At 42.8% G+C, this 20,903-nt stretch overlaps 1 protein-coding gene and 1 pseudogene across 1 annotated transcript in view; both read right to left on the bottom strand.

The window, feature by feature from the left end:
• NME7 (NME/NM23 family member 7) overlaps positions 1-20,903 on the bottom strand; it is a 154,482-nt gene that overhangs the window by 20,672 nt on the left and 112,907 nt on the right. The gene's annotated exons all lie outside the window — the stretch shown is intronic.
• On the bottom strand, positions 12,183-13,237 carry LOC146058808 (large ribosomal subunit protein uL10 pseudogene; annotated as a pseudogene).

Below are 20,903 nucleotides of genomic sequence, written 5' to 3'. Positions count from 1 at the left end.
GGTATTACTAATCAGGTAAAGAGGTAACAGGCCCTGCTCGCAGGTTTAAAAACTATAGGATAAAAAAAGTGAAATAATTTAGGGTCACATTTATTTGCCTAAATGTACTAGTATTGAGTCTCTGGGACAGGGTCTCCAATAGCTGCCATCATCGCGATCGGTACAAGTAAACCGATCACCGCAATCATTTCACTTTCTATTTCAGTCAGCTGTGCATGTGACCACGTGCAATCAGGCAGCAGAAAGTAAAAAGGCTACTGCCATCTAAAGATACCATTAGTTGCCACGGTCAAGCTCTGGAATAGAGCTGTTCCTTCCTACTTAACCAAATTCTGAATGGCATTCTCAAGCTGGGTACCCATGAGAAACATGCTGTTCCATCTGGCAGATCACATTGGCATATTGCCCCATATAACTGTGTGCATGCCCGATAGTCGCTTGCAAATAGCGATACCATACATGTTAATGAAACACAGAACAGTGTTTCCTTCATTAACATCACTCCAGGGTGTATGGGCAATCTGGACTGATGGGGATTCCTTCTGATGTCAGAACACAATCCTGAAGCACTGATAGTGTGGACTGTATAAGACAAATTGTCATTCATCCACAACCAAGTTCTGGATGTATACATCTAAACATTCATGTCATGCTTTCCTTTCATTTAATATGTGGTTTTAAAATACACCAAATCTCCAAAAAAGAAAGTGTCATAAACATGACAGAGCTGTCAGTCAGTTTCATGGACTATCCTGTCAGGAAAGCATGGACTGCATGTTTACATATTAGAAACTTGATAGTGGAAAAAGGAACCAGACTTATTCAAGTCATTTCTTTGTCTGGAACACACTACGTTGCAATGCAAACGGAGCAAATACAATATCACTAACAGTTTCACTTGAACTGACTGGAACGCCTGGTCAAAATATAGTGGCCACATCCAGGGGAATGCTTGATGATATTGGGGTGATTCTGGTTGGTTTGCAAAAGCAAAATCTGCCTCTAATGGGCTAAACCAGGACAGGCCAACATGTGGCTCTCCAGATGTTGTGAAACTACAAATCCCAACATGCCTTGCCACAGTTTTAACACTCCCTTATAGAAAAACTGTGGCAAGGCATGATGGGGTTTGTAGTTTGACAACATCTGGAGAGCCACAGGTTGGCCAGGCCTGGGCTAAACCATGCGCACTGCAGGTAGGGCAGATGGAACATGTGCAGAGAGAATTACATTTGGGTGGGGTGTGTTCAAACTGAAATCTAAATTGCAGTGTAAGAATAAAGCAGCCAGTATTTACTCTGCACAGAAACAAAATAACTCACCCAAATCTAACTCTCTCTGCACATGTTACATCAGCCCCACCTGCAGTGCACATGGTTTTTTCTATTATAGAATTTGCAAACCAACCAGAATCACCACCATAGTGCATACACACTAGAGGATGTGCATGAAAATATTGTAAACAATATTGTTTTGTGATGCACCTTAAAAGCATATAGACAGAAGTATAAATTGCAGGATAATCTTATGCCCTGGATCCAGTGTCCAACAACTAAATATCCGTGAGATTTTACTAAACAATTACCTAGTTATGAAGAATACAGAAAAACTATTTTCTCATATATATTTCAACACATTCTTAATGTGTTCACTGCGTCCATGCATTTGCATTGTTCTCCTTCTATAGGATAAGGTATTATATCCTGTGGAAGGACAGAACCCTTATGCATACCACTGCTAATTGACATTTAAAAGTCCAGCAGCAACCCAATAAGCAGTGTATTATGTCTAATTTAATAAATCATTCACCAGGCAGATCATTAGGCGCAGCTGTTCTTATTTTGATCTCATATCTTTAACCAAGTAAGTCCACAGGCTTCGTAAACCAATGTTTATCTAAATAAGATGTTTTCAATGTTCAATATGGGTTAATAAAAAATATGCAGAAACTTAATGGGAGTTACACATTTTTTACCCAGTTATCTAAAGCATCGTACACACTAGAGGATATTGCTCAGATTCTCAGAAGGGCATTCTTAGCGATATCTTATACTATATCCTCATGTGTGTACAATCAATATTGTTAAGGATGTCTGCTCCAACTCATCGTTAACGACCCCTGCTGTCTTCCGAACATGCAGGTCAAGTTCCGAACGATCTGCATGTTTAGTGAGCTCCGGTGACGTCACTGAACGATATCATTCAGTGTGGGCTTCAGAGGATTGACAAAACAGATTCTGTAAAACTTCCTAGAAAAAAAAATATGGCAATACAGTGTACATACAAATGAATGTTTGAAATAAATGTACAAGTAGTAAAACTTTTGGTTAAATACAGTATATATATTACCTTTAGCAGGGAAACATACTGTAACTTCATATACGTAGCAGGTATATTGAATAAATATGTTACAGGATCTACAATTTTATACTGCATCTCACCTCTCTGAGCTACACAATGGACAGTATTCAATGTGGCCGGTGAGAAGGTTAAACAAGTGATCCTCGCCGTTTAACCCCCGCGCAGGCAGCTCACCCTATTCTACGTTCTGGGGGAATCCTGTCACAGGACAGCGAGGATTCTCCCAAACAGCGAGGCTCTTGGCTAATGCAGTGAGCCCGCTGCATTCAGCTGCAAGCCTCGCTGTTTTAGTGGCTGCACACACCGTTTCACCATTGCCACAAATACCTAGCGAGGGGGAAATGGCGTATGCAGGGGGTCAGTTCAATACTGACCCTGCGAGCTGTGACAGTGAGCAGGCAGCACTGCTCGCAAAAAATAATTGAATATACCCCAATAAGTGACTGATAATATACCAAACACATTTTAAATAACACGTGGAAAGAAAAAGTTTAACACCAAAACGTTATCCGCGCCTCCACCTTTACATGTATAAATAAAAGAGAGTTATACTACATTTTAAATAACACCTATGTGTTACATACTTTTTTTTTTCTTCATGCAAATGTCCAACATGGGGGTTAGCGGAGGTTTTAGTTGGACTCGTATGTTGCTAGTGCAGCGGGACTTGATTAACTGCAATCTGCTTTAAAATGTAGAGGCCAAATTGGAAAAGATCCTACCATTCTTTGCCTTGCTTGAATGCCACCAATATAGTTCTATTGTCTGCTGTTCCTGAGAGAGACTATTACCAGGGATTTCCAATTACACAAAGAGCTACAGCTGCTCCCAGACTTGTCAGAATAAGCTTTATACAAGTTATACCCAGCAGCTTTATGTTTTCTTTGCCTGATTATTGTGGTTTATACTTCTCATCTCACCTTGCTACTCCCACTGTTATTACCAGGGATTAACCTGCAATTGCTGGGCCCTGTGGCAATTTTTTATGTGGTTTTGTGCAGGGAACAAAGCATTTATATTCCACTGGCAATATATGTTATAGCCTGCAACATGTAAGTTTCCCGGGAAATTCGGCAAGTCTGCCCAGGGCAGGATTAAGCCTTTAGGGGACCTAGGGTCACTTTAGACAGGGGGCCCCCTTGCACTTGTCATTACTGGCTGCAAACTGCATGGGAGAATATTACACTGTTAAAACACAGAGTAATGGCAGTATAAACATGACCTCACAGGCTCAGCGCTGCCTCTGATTAAAAACCCTCCCATGGCGAGACTGCTGCTGTCCTACATGGGCCTGAGAAGCATGTGATAAGCTTCACGTATCAGAACTCAGCAAAAAACAGCTCAGCCTCTTCTGCCCTCTTGTGCAAAGTGCCATGGGACTTCGTCAACTCCCAGTAATGCACTGCACACTTGTGCAGTCAGTGTGCCTTGGCTCCTGATGCTCAGCACTATTAATCATTGTCACATTGGCAGATAAATGAAGATTCAGCACTACCTCACTCCCAGGCACATAATCTTTAGCAAAAAAAGCAAAACAAAAATACATGCCGACCACAGGGGGCCCCTAGATAGAGGGACCCCAGGGGTACTGACCCCCTGTGCCCCCTTTTAATCCGTCCCTGAGTCTGCCCATAATTTACAATCATTACAAGGCAAAACCAGGTCTGCTGCTAGTCTTCCAAGGACCGTCCCACGCAGTGGCGGCTTGTACCTTTTAAGGGGAGGAGGCTGCCGCTGGCCACAGCCGCCGTGGGGGGTTCTGCGATGCAGGCACCCCTGCCACCACCACTGCTGCAGCCACCGCTCCTCCTGGTTCCCGCAGCATCCCCGGGGCCTGTGCTATGAGGACAGGTGCTGGGACTGGCGCATGTGCAATACAAACCTCTGTAATGCGCATGAGGTCAGCTTCTATGAGCTGCCTGTATAATACAGATGACAGGCATCAGGACCGGAACGTGCGCAGTACCGATGTAGGTACTGCACATGAGCAATCTTTGGATTTTCGCTCGGTAGCCCGTAGAGAGGCATCCAAGAAAGTGGGAACACCTCCCAATGTGACTGCCTTGGTGACTGGCAGGTCGGAGTTGCAATAGGAAGTCACTGCCAGACCTGGGGGGCTGTAGCCTGCAGCCCATAGGTAAAAACTGCCACTGGTCCCAAGTGCCAAAATTGTGTAAACCACTCAAACACAGTAGTTTAGGATGGGTCTTCATCCCGGAAAGCAGCTTGCAGATAGTCAAAACACTTCTGCTCTCACAGCCACCCTTGTAGTTGAAGAAGATCATGGCTCTCCAAAAGCATCAGTTGATCTCATAACAAGTTCATGAAGGAATTGAACATGCCAATTTATTTTGGGTGCAGTACTGCTTATATACAGTTGTGCTCATAAATTTCCCCACCCTAGCACAGGGGTGGCCAAACCGGTCCTCGAGATCTACCAACGGTCCACGTTTTCCAGGTTACCTAGCTGGTGCACAGCTGCAGTCATTACTGTCACATTTTAAAACCTGCTGTATTCATTCCTACTATAGATCCACAGGTTGCCTGGAAAACATGCACCGTTGGTAGATCTTGAGGACAGGTTTGGCCACCCCTGCCCTAGCAGAATTTGTTATTTTCTGGCCATTTGTCAGAGAATATGAATGATATCTCACAAACTTTTATTTCACTCATGGTTAGTGGTTGGGTGAAGCCATTTATTGTCAAACAACTGTGTTTATTATATTTAAATCATAATAAAACAGAAACTAACCAAATGACCCTGATCGAAAGTTTACATACCCTGGAGATTTTGGCCTGATAACATGTACACAAGTTGACTCAAACAGGTTTGAATGGCTACTAAAGGTAACCATCCTCACCTGTGATCTGTTTGCTTGTAATCAGTGGGTGTGTGTATAAAAGGTTAGTGAGTTTCTGGTCTCCTGAAAGACCCTTGCATCTTTCATCCAGTGCTGCACTGACGTGTCTGCATTCTGAGTCATCGGGAAAGCAAAAGAATTGTCAAAGGATCTGCGAGAAAACGGAATTGAACTGTACAAAACAGTAAAGAGATATAAAAAGATATCCAAGCAATTGAGAATGCCAATCAGCAGTGTTCAAACTCTAAGAAGTGGAAATTAGGGATCCTGTGGAAACCGAATCACGGTCAGGTAGACCAAAAAAAATTTCAGCCACAACTGCCTGGAAAATTGTTCAGGATGCAAAGAAAAATCCACAAATAACTTCAACTGAAATAAAGGACTCTCTGAAAAAAAATGGTGTGGTTGTTTCAAGATGCACAATAAGGAGGCATTTGAAGAAAAATTGTCTGCATGGTCGAGTCGCCAGAAGAAAGCCATTACAATGCAAATGCCACAAAGCATCCCGCTTATAATACTCCAAACAGCACAGAGACAAGCCTTAAAACTTCTGGAACAAAGTCATTTGGAGTGATGAGACCAAAATTAAATTTTTTTGGCAGCAACTATAAACGTTACATTTAGAGAGGAGTCAACAAGGCCTATGATGAAAGGTACACCATTCCTACTGTGAAACATGGAGGTGGATCGCTGATGTCTTGGGGATGTGTGAGCTACAAAGACACTGGAAACCTGGTCAAAATTGCAAGTTATCAGAAAATACTGGAGGAAAATTTGCACTCATCAGCCCGGAAACTGCGCATGGGACACACTTGGACGTTCCAACATGACAATGGTCCAAAATACAAGGCCAAGTCGATCTGTCATTGGCTACATTAGAATAAAGTGAAGGTTCTGGAGTGGCCATCTCAGTCTCCTGACCTCAATATCATCGAGCCACTCTGGGGAGATCTCAAACATGTAGTTCATGCAAGACAGCCCAAGAATTTACAAGAACTGGAGGCTTTTTGCCAAGAAGAATGGGCAGCTTTACCATCTGAGAAAAGAATGAGCCTCATCCACAACTACCACAAAAGACTTGAAGCTGTCATTGATGTTAAAGGGGGCAATACTTAATATTAAGAACTAGGGTATGTAAACTTTTGATCAGGGTCATTTGGGTAGTTTCTGTTGTCATTATGATTTAAAAAGAATAAACACAGTTGTTTGACAATAAATGGCTTCACCCAACCACTAACCATGAGGAAAAGAAAAGTTTGTGAGTTACAAATTATATTCTGACAAATGGCCAGAAATTCTGCTAGGGTATGTAAACTCATGAGCACAACTGTACGGTTCTGTGCCTTCAAAAAAGTTTATGAAGTTTAGTGCATTCAAAAAATTTTAATCAGAGATTACAGTTCACAATCATACAGATTGTGTCTACTCAGTCTGGAAACCTATTGCACACCCCTCGTAGTTTAGTTAATGACAGTTTTGGTTTAAGATACTCATCCATAAATTTCTCATGATCAGCACTCATTAGATGCTGCGTGACGTGGGTCAGACACAGAATTAATCAAAGAACAACCACCTGTTCGGCCTACAGAAATAATTACACTTCTAGTATAGCTTGAACTCAATATTAAGATGTCTGCCACCACTTAATATTATCAGTAGCTACTTACAGTATATAGGAATCCTTCATTGATTCCCAGTTATCATTAACCAAATAATAACCTAAAGTATAGATATGAAGCATGGTTTAGCAAAATCAACAAGAAAAATGGATCCAAAAAGAATCATGGAGCCCAATATTATTAAATTACATTTAATAGGAGAAAGAAACTCACAATTACTAAAGTATATACAAAAACAAATCAGAATGACATATTAATATAGACTTAGGGAATAATGTTCTTATAAACAAAATAAAACCCAAACAGAGTAGAACAGTCTCACTTTCACTAATTTGTTTGCGGGAGACAAAAGAAGATGTAGGAATTCCCAATGTCAGAATGACTCCAAGAATTGTACAACGTCCTGCATGTGGGATACAGTATTGATTTCTATATATGTGAGGTTGCTCCTACTTTTATTTTCTTGGTCAATGCAAATTAGCCAAGATGCTTGTTAACACAACATTATTTACCATTATCCTTCTGCTGGATTATTTTGATGGCAGGTCTAATGGGCAGTGCATAAATTCTTCCTCATCTGGCATCTTGTCAGACAAATAAATTAACCCTGTAGTAGGACATTACGGGGGAAATTTACTAAAGGAAATTTGTAAAAAAGGTGTATTTGTATCCAGAAATACACTTATTTTTGACATTTACTATCCCGAAAATACGGCAATTCGTATTCGTATTGATGTGCTATCAATACGAATTGCCGTATTTTCGGGATAGTAAATGTCAAAAATAAGTGCATTTCTGGATACAAATACACCTATTTTTTTAAAAATTTCCTTTAGTAAATTTCCCCCTACATATCTATTTTCATTCACAGGTTACCATGCTGGTAATTAAAATACATATACTCAACAGACATAAAGGGTTACATGTTGCCTATTATCTTATAATACACAACATGGGGGGGGGGTATAACTCCTAGAACACACTAGAACAGTGGTTTCCAATCATGAACCTCAAGTACCGTGAACAGTTTATGTTATGCAGGTCTCCTCACAGATTAGCTCCCCCTGTGAATTTTTTAAAATGTGTCATTGATTAATGAGTGCACCTGTGCAACTGCTGGGTGACCTGGAAAATGTGAATTGTTCGGGGTACTTGAGGGCCAGGGTCGGGAACCACTGCACCAAAAGAGATCTTAAACAGATTTGTCGATAATGGCAATTTGTTATGACAAATTCTTAAAATCACCCACCACATAGTTAGTGATGTGTGCTTAATTGAGGGATGTCATGGTGCCGATTGTTTGCTTGCTGGTATCAGCAATTGTGTATGCACTTGTCGATACATGCTACCCCGGTGGGTCCCATCGCATACGAGGTTACTGGGTACATAAATTGTATATAGTCTGTGCCCAGCATTATATATACTTTAAATGTAAAAGTTCCAACAATTGAAGTACATTTCTATAGAATAAGCAGAACCTAGTTTTCGTTTAATTTTTTAAAATCTTTTAATGGTGGTAGGTTCCCTTTAAGCAAAACAGTGAGAGAAGCCAGGTAGCACAATTCTAGGGTGTATACTCAGACGTTATCGTAGTACATGCCACAGCACTTCTCTATCCGTTTATATACGTTTGAGTGAAAAAAATCAAATAAAAGATCAACCAGACTGACTGAACCTGATAAACTGGATTGTGTTCCTAGCACAAAACCATGCAGAGTACTGCATGACCTGCCCATGTGTATACAATGTTCCAACGATAGCCGAAGGGGAATTAAGATCCAGAAACCTTCGCCACGGTGACTATTTGATATCACTGCTACAGGAACTGTAAGAAGAACAAACAACTGACTAGTGTTGCAAGATATTGTCTACACTTTCATTAAGCGGTCACAAATTCAGGAAGGGATTTAACAAACTATAAAAGGAAAGGAAAGAAGCGAAATAAGAGCAGGTGGGTATAACACAATGTCCCAGCACATGCAATAGAATTAAACTGAAGATTAGCATTTTGTTACAGCTTTCTATTACTATTGCAGACATTATGGGGTAAATTTACTAAAATGGGAGCTCTATAGAAGATGGGATGGGATTGAGCAACCGATCAGATTCTATCTATTTTCTTCTAGAACGTGATAAATAAATAAGAAGTATATGTTTGGTTGCTATGGGAATCATCAATAGAATTCCCATCTTAGTAAATTTACCAGGATGAAACTAAAAACCTTTCCTAAGCACAGAAATGAGCAGATAGATTCCATCTCTGTTCAGCGGCCTTCTATGATCAAAATACTAATATATTTGTGGGCGCCAATGTTTTCTGCAGTGTCATACAGAGTTGGAAGTCATTCAAATACAATTAAACCTAAATAAGTACAGACAAAGGAGTCTGTATATTTTTTTAATGGTTCGAATGTGAACACTTATCATATAGACATGAGACCCTCAAAATCTGCAGCATGTCAACACTAATTTATTTATTAACAGTTTCTTATATAGCACAGCAAATGCTGTTGTGCTTTACCACTGGGAATAACAGTGATAAAGCAAACCTGGGTAATATTAAGACAGTGATAGAGGTAGGAAGGCCCTGCTTGCAAGCTTACAATGTATATGAAAATATGTATTGATATACATGGAGATACAGAAGTACCACTGCTCTCGCCATTCCTACGAATGGGGTGCAAACAGCACCCACACTTCCCAGGTTGGGGTGCAGTGGCCTGTGACCACACACTCTAGTAAATACAAATACCCCCTGTATGCCCAGCACTCATAATAAACTAACTCACCTTAGTATACAAATAATCAAATAAACAATGGTGTTTTAATTCATGAATTGATACATGCATTTAAGCTGGCAGACCCCATTTCACTGCAAGTCCTACACTAACTGGTCTCTCGGGAACCTGGCAACTGCTGACACATCATAGCTCAAGTGAACATGTGTTTTTGTCTGGTTTAGAGCTCAGCTGCCAAATACTGTATGGCTTTTAACCCCTTACCGACGCAGCCTGTTTTTGCCTTCCTGACAGAGGCCTTTTTTTCAAATCTGACAGGTATCACTTGTAGTGGGGATAACTTTTTTTGCTTTTACTTATCCCAGTGATTTTGAGAGTGTTTTCTCGTGACACATTGTACTAAGTTAGTGGTAAATTTTGGTCGATACAGTCTTTTTTTTTTTGTGAAAAATACCAAAATGTCGTAAAAAAATTGAACATTTTGCAATTTGCAAAATGTTAAATTTTCTGCTTGTGAGACAAATAATCATACCACTCAAAATAGTTCATAACTAACAAAGATCATATGTCTACTTTATGTTTTAATCATTATTTCAAACTCCTTTTATTTTTTTTGGACACTAGGGGGCAGCAGAGTCAAAATTATACACCTAACACAGTAAACGCTGCTTTTGGCTGTTCACGTTTGAACAGCCAATCGCAGCGATCGCTGAGGGGGGGAGGCATCGGTGCCCCCCCTGGGCAATGAGGGAAGATGTCTGCTGTCAGGGACAGCAGACATCGTCCCTCTGTCACCGCGTCTATAGACGCGGTGACAGTTTAAAGTCATGACGTACATTTACGTCATGTGTCGGGAAGTACATCCCGACCATGACGTAAATGTACGTCAAATGTCGGGAAGGGGTTAAAGGTGAGACAATCCCCAACAGAGAACATGTGTTTTTGTCTGGTTTAGAGCTCAGCTGCCGAATACCGTATGGCTTTTAAAGGTGAGACAATCCCCAACAGAGCACCTGAATTAGAATTAAAGGGGCAGCCATCACAGGTTTCAGGTAAATGAGCTTATCTAGGGTGCATGAGAAAGCTATAATCACAGTAACAGAGATTAATTAAAAATTAACCCAAATATATAAAGATACAGAAGTACCACCGCACTCGCCGTTCCTACGAATGGGGTGCAAACAGCACCCACAATTCCCAGGTTGGGGTGCAGTGGCCTGTGACCACACACTCTAGTAAATAGAAATACAGGGGTTATGCACTCAGCAGAGACCAGTTGTTAGTATAGGAATTGCAGTCAAATGGGGTCCCTTGGCGATGGGCTGCAAGCTTAAATGCATTGATCAATTCATGAACTAAAACCCCATTATTTATTTGATTATTTGTATATTAAGGTGAGTTAGTATATTAATCTGAGTGCTGGACCCCCTGTATTTGTATTGATATACAAGGATAGGTGGTACCTATTGTACAATGGTCTCAGTCTGTCAGTCTGCTCTCACCTGGCTCACCTCTTTAATCTTTCCCTATCCTCTGGGATCTTCCCTTCCTCCTTCACGCTCTTGTCTCCCCAATTCTCAAAAAAACAAATCTGGACACCAACTCTCCATTCAACTACAGGCCCATCTCCCTCCTCCCCTTTGCCTCCAATCTCCTAGAACGACTGACCTATAATCGTCTCCTAAGCCACCTTACTGCTAACTCCATTCTAGACCCCCTCCAATCCGGGTTCCGCCCTTTACATTCCACTGAAACTGCCCTACCAAAGTCACTAACGATCTACTATTGGCTAAATCCAAAGGCCTCTTCTCTATCCTCATCCAGCTTGATCTGTCAGCTGCCTTTGATACTGTTGACCACCCTCTCCTGCTCAACACCCTCCGCTCCTTTGGCATCACTGGCACGGTCTTCTCCTGGTTCACCTCATACCTCTCCGATCGCTCTGTCTCCACTCCGAGCTCCTCCTCTCCTACTACCCCGCAGCCAGTCGGTGTTCCCCAAGGGTCAGTCCTTGGCCCTCTCCTCTTCTCCCTCTACACCACCTCTCTGGGCACCCTCATCAGCTCCTATGGTTTTCATTACCACCTTTATGCTGATGATACCCTAATCTATCTCTCCTCCCCCGACCTATGCCCATCACTCGTGTCCAAGGTCTCCGAATGCCTCACGGCCATCTCAGCCTGGATGACCCAACGCTTCCTGAAACTAAACACGGCTAAAACTGAACTTCTAAACTTCCATCCCACGAACATCCCCTCTTCTCCCACTATCTCCATCAGCATTGGTGAAACTGAGATCACTTCCACCGACCAAACGCGCTGCATCGATGTCATCATTGACTCCTCCCTCTCTTTAACCCCACACATTCGTGCTCTCTCACAGTCTTGACGCTTTCACCTACGCAGCATCTCACGCATCAGACCATTCCTCTCCACTGACGCGACCAAAATTCTCATTCACTCTCTTGTCATCTCCCGTCTTGACTACTGCAACATCCTTCTCTCTGGGCTACCTCTCACCCGCCTCGCACCTCTCCAATCCATTCTTTTTTTTTTTTTTCAATATGAGCTGAATTTATTCACACAAACAAAAATTAGGGGTCCCAAGGTGTACAAGTTTATTTGAACCATTACACCAATAACAGGCTTAATCAAAGAGACCAAATCCCAGATCGTCATCCGATTCTTCAGACTCCTCTGGCTTTTCCTCCTTCTGGGGCGCAGCTGCAGTAGGAGCCGCAGCCTCCACAACAGGAGCAGCAACAACTAAGGCCGTTGGGTCTGCCAGAAAAGCCTTGACCTTGTCTGCCAATGGGAAGCTGTAGTCTGTTTCCAATGAATGAGATAGAACACGCTTGTACCCATTGATGATTGAGTGGGGCACAGAGGCAACAGTGGGATAACCAATTTGTAAACCAACGCTGGCCACATTGCGCACACCCTCCAAAAAGCGAATTCTTAGGGTATCTTCAGTAATATCCAAAACTTCCGGACTATAAATGCCGCCATTATGATAGACTTGTTGGATGATGAAACCAAAGGAGAAGGGAGAGATAATCAGCATGTTCAGGAGAGTGGCTTCACTGGCACCTACTTTATCTCCAGTCTTAATCAATTTTACATCGCTCAAAATTTCAATAGTTCCTCTGGAGATTTTTGTAGTGATTCCTAAAGCCTGGAAGAAGGAAGTCTTCTCAGGGTCCAAACCTGTATTCTGAGCAGGCACAGTGACCCCACAAGGTGCAATGGCACCTGCACGAGCAGAGGCTGGCACCTTGTTTGCCAACAACATGTCTCGAACTTCCGTCAGATCCTCCTTCGCAAAAACAAATCCCACATTTCCTTTGATGTGAGGCAGAAGCTTCTCCAGAGCAGAGTTATTCTACAAATGTCCACGGATAGCTTTGTGCATCATTGTGTTCTTCCCCATCAACACAACGGCTTTCCCTCGCAGGGACATACGGATCTATTGCATTTGCTTTGAACCAACATTGTCCGCCCCCACGATGAAGCATTTTGGGTAATCATCCAGCAATTGAATGATTTTCAGGAAATAGTTGGACTTCCACGTAGCCCTGTCATCCCTGGGCATCTTGTCAGTGCTTCCAAGGATTGCCACAAAAAGGGTTTAAACTAAGACTGATGATCCTCGCACAAGGACTCCAATCCATTCTTAACGCTGCTGCTAGGCTCATCTTCCTCTCCCGCCGCTCTACCTCCGCCTCCCCGCTCTGTCTATCTCTTCACTGGCTCCCCATTCCTTTCCGAGTTCTCTTTAAACTCCTCATCACCTACAAGGCTCTCTCCTCCTCCACCACTCCTTACCTCTCTTCACTGATCTCTATCCACACTCCCTTCCGTCCTCTTCGCTCCATCGCCTACCGCCGACTGACGTCTCACCTAATCACCTCCTCCCACTCCCATATCCAAGACTTCTCTCACGCTGCCCCCCTGCACTGGAACAACCTCCCGCCACCCATCAGGCTTTCTGATTCCCTTACCTCCTTCAAGCGCTCCCTCAAAACCCACTTTTTTCGACTAGCCTATCCCTCCTCCTAACCTCTTTTGATCCTCCTATCCTGCCTCCGTTCCCATCCGTTCCTACTTATCCTATTGTTTTTCGTTCGTCCACCCACCTCCTTTTAGTATGTTAACTCTTATGAGTAGGGCCCTCCTTCCTCACGTACTCACCCTACCTCTTTACCTCACCTGTGCTCCTGTCCTGTTCTTCCCTTCCTCAACTTCATCTTCAGTCTCCTCGACAATGTCGACACCTACTTCTGAACTGATGCTGATTTTAGTTCTACCAGCTATACCCCTACCGTGTTTCCCCAATAACTAGACCTACCCCGATAATAAGCCCTACCCCAGATTTGGAACATTTGTTCAAAATAAGCCCTCCCCCGAAAATAAGACCTATAAAATTTTCCATATATTTTTTTGCAGTTGTTAAAGTGTAGCCCCGCTCAGCTCCACTCACCTCGCCTGTACGGTAATACCGCGGCTCCCGTTCCCAGGGATGCATTGCGGTAGGCGCGCCGTGACGTCACGCCGTGCACATCACGCCGCGCACATCACGCGGCTGCTGAATAGTGCACACAGCGCCGACGGATGTTTTGGGGCCATCAATACCGTACGGAGATCCGGTAAACAAACAGGTGGGGCCATCAAGAATGTGGGGGCATGTGGAAGATGGATGACTGGGTTCAATTTTGAGATGGTGGACTGGGGCATGTTTTAAAGGAGCAGTGGGGCATTTTTTTAAAGGAGCAGTGGGGCATTTTTTTAAAGGAGCAGTGGGGCATTTTTTTAAAGGAGCAGTGGGGCATTTTTTTAAAGGAGCAGTGGGGCATTTTTTTAAAGGAGCACTGGGGCATGTTTTAAAGGAGCACTGGGGAATTTTTTAAAGGAGCACTGGGGCATGTTTTAAAGGAGCACTGGGGCATGTTTTAAAGGAGCACTGGGGCATGTTTTAAAGGAGCACTGGGGCATTTTTTAAAATAAGCCCTCCCCCGAAAATAAGACCTACGGTCTTTTTTGAGTGGAAAAAAAAAATAAGACAGTGTCTTATTATCGGGGAAACACGGTATTTATGCTGTATTTTATCAACACACCCTGTACGTTACCTTGTAATTAGTTTCTTTGTTTGCTATGTACGGCGCTGCGGACACTTTGTGGCGCCTTATAAATAAACGTACTACTACTAATGGTCTACCAGAGTGATTCTTGGTGGGCTGTATGATATGGTCACCCAGCAATGTTGGACTGGAGGATGTGAAAGTGCAGAAATAGAAAAATATGTGAGGAAAACTTTAAGTTTTGGAGGCTAGAGGAGACTCTTATTGTACATGGGAGTGCACTTCACAGAGTAGGTGCAACCCAAACAAAGTCCTACAGTTGTGAATGGGAGCAAGTAATGCATGTTTTCTTTTGAAGAGAGAAGAAGTCGGGTTGGTAGATATTTCAAGACAAGCAAAAAGATGTAGTCTGGTTAATGGCCTTGTAAAATTATTTTATATTATATGGTAGAATATGTCATGGGACTTTTTTTCGTGGATCCAACAGTGATCCAATAATGAGAGCATGAATTAGTTTTTGCAATGTCTGGTGCAAGATGTATTTGTATATTGGATATGTTTTTTTAGATGCATGTAACATGGTTTTAAGACAAACTGACTGAGGGGAACAAAGGACAGTTCAGCGTCAAGGATGACATCTAGGCAGCGAGCTTGTAGGGTAGGACTGATTGTTGAGTTTGAGAATAGCAGAAGACCTACAGTAATACTGAGCCTTGCGGTTCTCTGACTAACAGAGGTAGCAAAGAGGAGGTGGATTCAAAGAAGACACTGAAAGAGTTTAAATAGGTAGGACGATAAACCAAGTAAGAGTTGTGTCCTAAAGATTAGGATATAAGGGATTGCAGTGTTCTCTATATGAGAAGAGAATGGTCAACAGTGTAAAATGCAGCAGAGATATATAAGAAAGTGAGTCATGGCTTTTAGATTTATATCAGTGACAAAATATTTCACTATGTTAGTCAGTGCTGTCTCAGTGGATTTTTAGGAATGAAAGCCTGACTGAAGTGGGTCCAATACGTTTTGTGAGTTAGGAAAGTGTATGAGGCAAGTGTAGGCAAGAGGCAAATTAAATGAAGAGAATGTGCCAGAGGGTTCAGGTAGGGAATTGAGCAGATCACTAGCTGAGGAAGAGCATACCATTTTCTATTGGATTTTATTAATCTTGTCTCTAATGTGGTAAGCAAGATATTGCTTATTGATAGTGGCTGGTGGGTTGGGCGAGGAAGGGTTGAGAAGGGAGTTAAATGCATTAAAATGTCCCTTGGGGTTAGATGCTTGAGCAGAGATATGAAAGTTTGGAAATATGTTGGTTTGGCAGTGTTTAGGAAATTACAATAGAAGTGGTACATAGTCCTATACGTGAAATACAAGATTTATGCAACAGAAGTTCAAATTTATATGAGAGTTTTTGCAGGTGTCTTGTTAATTTAATTTAAAATACCAAAATTGACATCTAGGCCTATGTGATACAGCCATAGAAGGATAGAAGGAACAGTGAATGCAGGGAGCCGTCTTGCAGAGAGGTGGAACATTTATGAAAAAAATGAGCATTTTTATTTCTGAGAGTTTGAGGAGCATTGGTGATAAGGTCAGGATCTGTGAAAGGGAACGGAGTGTTAATGAATTCAGAAACTGAACATAGTATGAGCAGTGGCCCTAATGATGAGTACAAAAGTCAGTCCATTGGGAGAGGCCGAGAAAGGAGGTTAGAGAGAACTGTTTGGAGGCATGAGTAGCAGATTTCAGACTATCAATAGCAATATTGAAATCAACCATGATGATGGTAGAGATGTCAGATTTATTGACGACAATTGGCGGTGTGGCAGTTCCAGTGCAAAGCACCATAGGCCTAATCCTAACCTGGCAGCTGTAATTCATTTTCCACAAAGTATGTCCCCATCCCCAACATTAATGTTTTATAAAATGTCAACATTTTATTTGTAAACATAGCAGTTGTGGCCATGATAGCTGTTGACACTTCAGAAATGATGACACTATGAATATCGACATAACTGCATCCCCAGAACAATTTGACAAAAGGAGGTGCAAATATGATTCAAAAGGGGTGATTCAAAGGTGGACACAGTAGAGTAGCTGCTGCAACTTTGTGGGAAAGAAGGGGGTAAGGTGTTTGGGGAGTAGAGGGTAGTATAGAGGATAAAGAGATTCTCCAAAGCTGATACAAGCAATGATGGATTACATAGTTGGAGAAATGCATACACTCATGCACTGTGCTATAAATAAATGACACCATATGTAGTTGTTAGTTTCCCACAATCAAACCAAACATCAATTAAATACATTCTAGTTTTCAAGCTTCTCCCTGTGCCTCCCTTGCCACCAGACAAAGAAACTGATTTAGAGGTGCACTCAATCTCTCTGCAACTGTGAACCCATATGCAGAAAATTTAAGAATATATTCAAGTGCCACAGCTGCTGGGATTTGCATTGAGATGCCCATGGACGGCATCTCAATTCCACTGCCCACATACAAAGACACTCATCAATCACACCATCACTCATCTCTATAGTTGCTTAAATTGTCCAATGGAATTAAGTTACTGAAGCAATTTTAACTGTGTACACAGACAGAGCTCAGACATTCCTACATTTTACTTGCCAACCCCAGTCTTAAACAACCATTTCCTGCCAATCACACTGCGTAAAACGTCTGTAATCTAAGTTGGTGCATGCATGAAGTGTAGTCCCAAAACATTACTCAGATCTGCAAACATCGGCAGAGTCAGAGTCCTATTCTGATGGCTAACACTATACCAAAATACAGACATGGCGTGATGCAGAACAAAGCTTGTGGGCATGTAAGTGCTCCCACATTTTGTACACTGAACCCATGAATTTGCCCATATGCAAAGTTGTATATATCTATGCGACTACTCCAGGGGTCCTCAAACTATTTCTTGTGGGACCCATCAGACAATAAAAATAATGACAGGACCCCAGCAAGTTACTGCAGAAGGTCATCACACCACATGTGTAGTCAGCAAACAGCACATACATGGCAGCATTGTGGAGGCACAACCTGATGGGAGGAGTCTAAAATAACAGACAATTCAACAGATTTCTCAGACTCCTTGAATCACTGACTGAGATTAGAAAATTCATCAATCAGCCTAATGGTCAGCAACATGGAGTCGTGACCCCATACTGAGAAGGTCGGGACCCACTTTGGAGTCAGGACCCACAGTTTGAGAACTACTGGACTACTCCAATAAATTGTTGAGATTGTTGGCGAGTTTATCATTTTTTGATTTCAGGTAGTTAAGAAACGTAGAAAACCTAGTGTAACTTGAATTCAGCAAATACTATTTTTCTTTTTTTAGATGTTACAACATATTACATTATACCTACTATACTGTTGATTCACACATTTACTGAATGACACTCTATTTCAGTCCTGCAATTCACTTGAACTTTATATGTAGTAACAGTATACGCTATCTGAGTCCTATACTCTGATATTTATCCAAGTCATGCTAAGTAGGCCAACACCTTATTTTTAGAGGACTTATTAACTATAACACCTGTCACCATTACTTGGCACTAGTTAATATTTGTAAAAATAAAAACAAAATCCCTCTGCTCCCAGCTGCCTCCCAGCAAGAAAATACACAATTTAAATGTAAATGTAAAATAATAATAAAGAGTGTCTAGAGTGAATATATTTGCAAATGCATTTTGTAAGCGATCACCACTTTTATGAGTTATGGCAGAAAATTTAAATATTTAGAATGTTGACACCAGAATATCGACATGCAAAAAATGTCAGCCTTGCCAGAATATCAATATTGTGAATGGCAACAGCCAGCATGTCGACCCTGTATTTTTGCATTGATGAGACAAGTATCTCTAAACCAAGCCTAACCCTAAAAATGCTGAAAAAAATAAAAATAAAATTGGCTGGCATTCACATACTGAATGCCAGCATTCAGATCATGTTGACATTTGAACTTATTCTGGTTGACTTACAAAGCTGCAAAGTCATTGAAACGCCCCCCGCTTTTTTGCTCTGGACAGGTACAGGTCCTGGGCAGAGGGAAGGTCTGTCCCGATTATCTTCTCCGCAGTTCTGTCTGCCTTTTGGAGTCTGCATTTGTCTCTCTCGCTGGCGGAGCCGTACCAGACCAGTATTGAGGAGCACAGTACAGACTCCACAATTACGGAGTAGAAGAGGAGCAGAAGCTTTTGTGGGATGTTTAACTTCCTCAGTTGCCTAAGGAAGAATAGCCTCTGCTGCATTTTTCCAACAATAGTATCAGTTTTGGGCCCCCATTTAAGGTCCCGAGAGATTGTGGTGCCTAGGAACTTGAAGTAGTCCACTAGCGACACCACACTGTCAGCAATTGTTAGAGGAGGAACAGCAACAGCTTTCTTCCTAAAGTCCACTACCATCTCAACGGTTTTGAGTGGGTGGAGCTCTAGATAGTTGCTGCTGCACCACCGGGCCAATCGTCCACTTCTTGTCTGTAGGCCGATTTGTCCCCGTCCTTGATAAGGCCAATGACGGTAGTGTCATCTGCAAATTTGATTCTCTTTACTGATTGCGCCTCTGAGGTGCAGTCGTTGGTGTACAGGGAGAAGAGCAGGGGTGAGAGTACACAGCCCTGGGGGGCTCCTCTGCTGATGGACCGCACTTGGGAGGTGATTTCCCCCACTTTCACAACTTGTTTTCTATCAATCAGAAAGTCCACAATCCAAGAATACGTAGCTTCAGGGACTCCTAGGCGGAGTAGTTTGGGGTGGAGGATGTTGGGGAGGATTGTGTTGACAGCTGAGCTGAAGTCGACATACAGGACCCTTGCATAGGTACAAGGCATACCCAGGTGCTGCAGAATGTAGTGCAGGCCCAGGTTGACTGCGTCCTCAACGCATCGATTAGATCGGTAGGCGAACTGGAGGGGGTGTAGCTGGTGGCCAGTCACAGTTTTCAGGTGGTTCAGTACCAGGCGCTCAAATGTTTTCATGATCACAGACGTCAGAGCTATCGGCCGGTAGTCATTCAGATTTGTAATAGTTGATTTCTTGGGGACCGGAACAATAGTTAGAAAATAGAGAAAATCTTGGAGCGATCAGCTCTGGAGAGACCAAATCCTGGCAGGGACACCGGGGGGTCAGCAATGTGGTCATCCAGCCATGTCTCTGTGAATCATAGGACAGATGATCCTGCAATGCTCGACCTTGTGCTTCCCATGAGGAGGGACAGCTTATCGAACTTGTTTGCCAGGGAGTGCACGTTTGAGAGCAGGATCACAGGGAGTGCAGACCGGTGCCCCCGCCGCTTCCACCTCACCAAGGCACTGACACGACAGCCTCTGCTCCATGACCAGGGAAGGTACACACTGCGGCTTAATCCAGGTTGGCCTCTGCTAGCAGTGCTGGGGAGCTGATGGGCTGCAGCTCGGTCTGGGACCACTGCCACACTGCCCTTTTCTGCTACCTTCTTAATGGTCGCCGGTCCACTCTCCAACAACTGCCATTCAACTTTGCTGCATCCTTTCTGCACAGGGCAGTGTGGACTGTGTGGGCTGTCGATCTGCCCACGTCCCGCTCCACCAGGCTCATAAGGGTGGTCTGATCCAGGGGTGAGCTCCATTTCAGAAGGGCTTTTCATACTCAAATGCCAGAAAATGGATAAAAACAGTTTAGTCTGTTTTCCGGCATTTGGAAGCACACATGATTTGGCATTTCCCCCCATACATTACCATATTTTTATTCCAACCAGCCAACCACTTGAACGATTGGGAAGATAATCTTTATGTGTGCTGTAAAGAGAAGTTATCAACTAGAACTCAGAGATGCAGCTGCTTTGGTGATACTTCCAGCAGTCTAAAGCTGGGTACACACTAGTAAATATATGTGCAGATCAACTGATCTGCAGATATATCTACAGACTGATCGTGCAGCAAGTTCTCCATACACACTGCTCGATCCGTCGTGATTGACACCAAAACTGGGCGGGGGCATGCCCAGTGAGCTGCCAATCAACGGCGGCTACTGCAGCAGCTGTACGGGTGGTCAGCAGATCATTTGTACATACTGAATGATGTGTGTGTTGCACAGGTGTAGCAATATATCTGTGAACGACGCCATTCACAGATATAGCCATGGTACACACTGGCCGATGGTCCGTTGATATATTGGCCATTCAATCGCACATTTAAGCTGGGTAAATGCCTAAAGAGTTATCTGTCCAGTCTGGTGGGAACAAAAATGTATGGGAGCATGTGAC

This window comes from Crinia signifera, chromosome 2, assembly GCF_055691185.1.
Source record: "Crinia signifera chromosome 2, ASM5569118v1, whole genome shotgun sequence".
Taxonomy (NCBI): Eukaryota; Metazoa; Chordata; class Amphibia; order Anura; family Myobatrachidae; genus Crinia; species Crinia signifera.
This window is presented reverse-complemented; position numbering and strand designations above follow the sequence as displayed.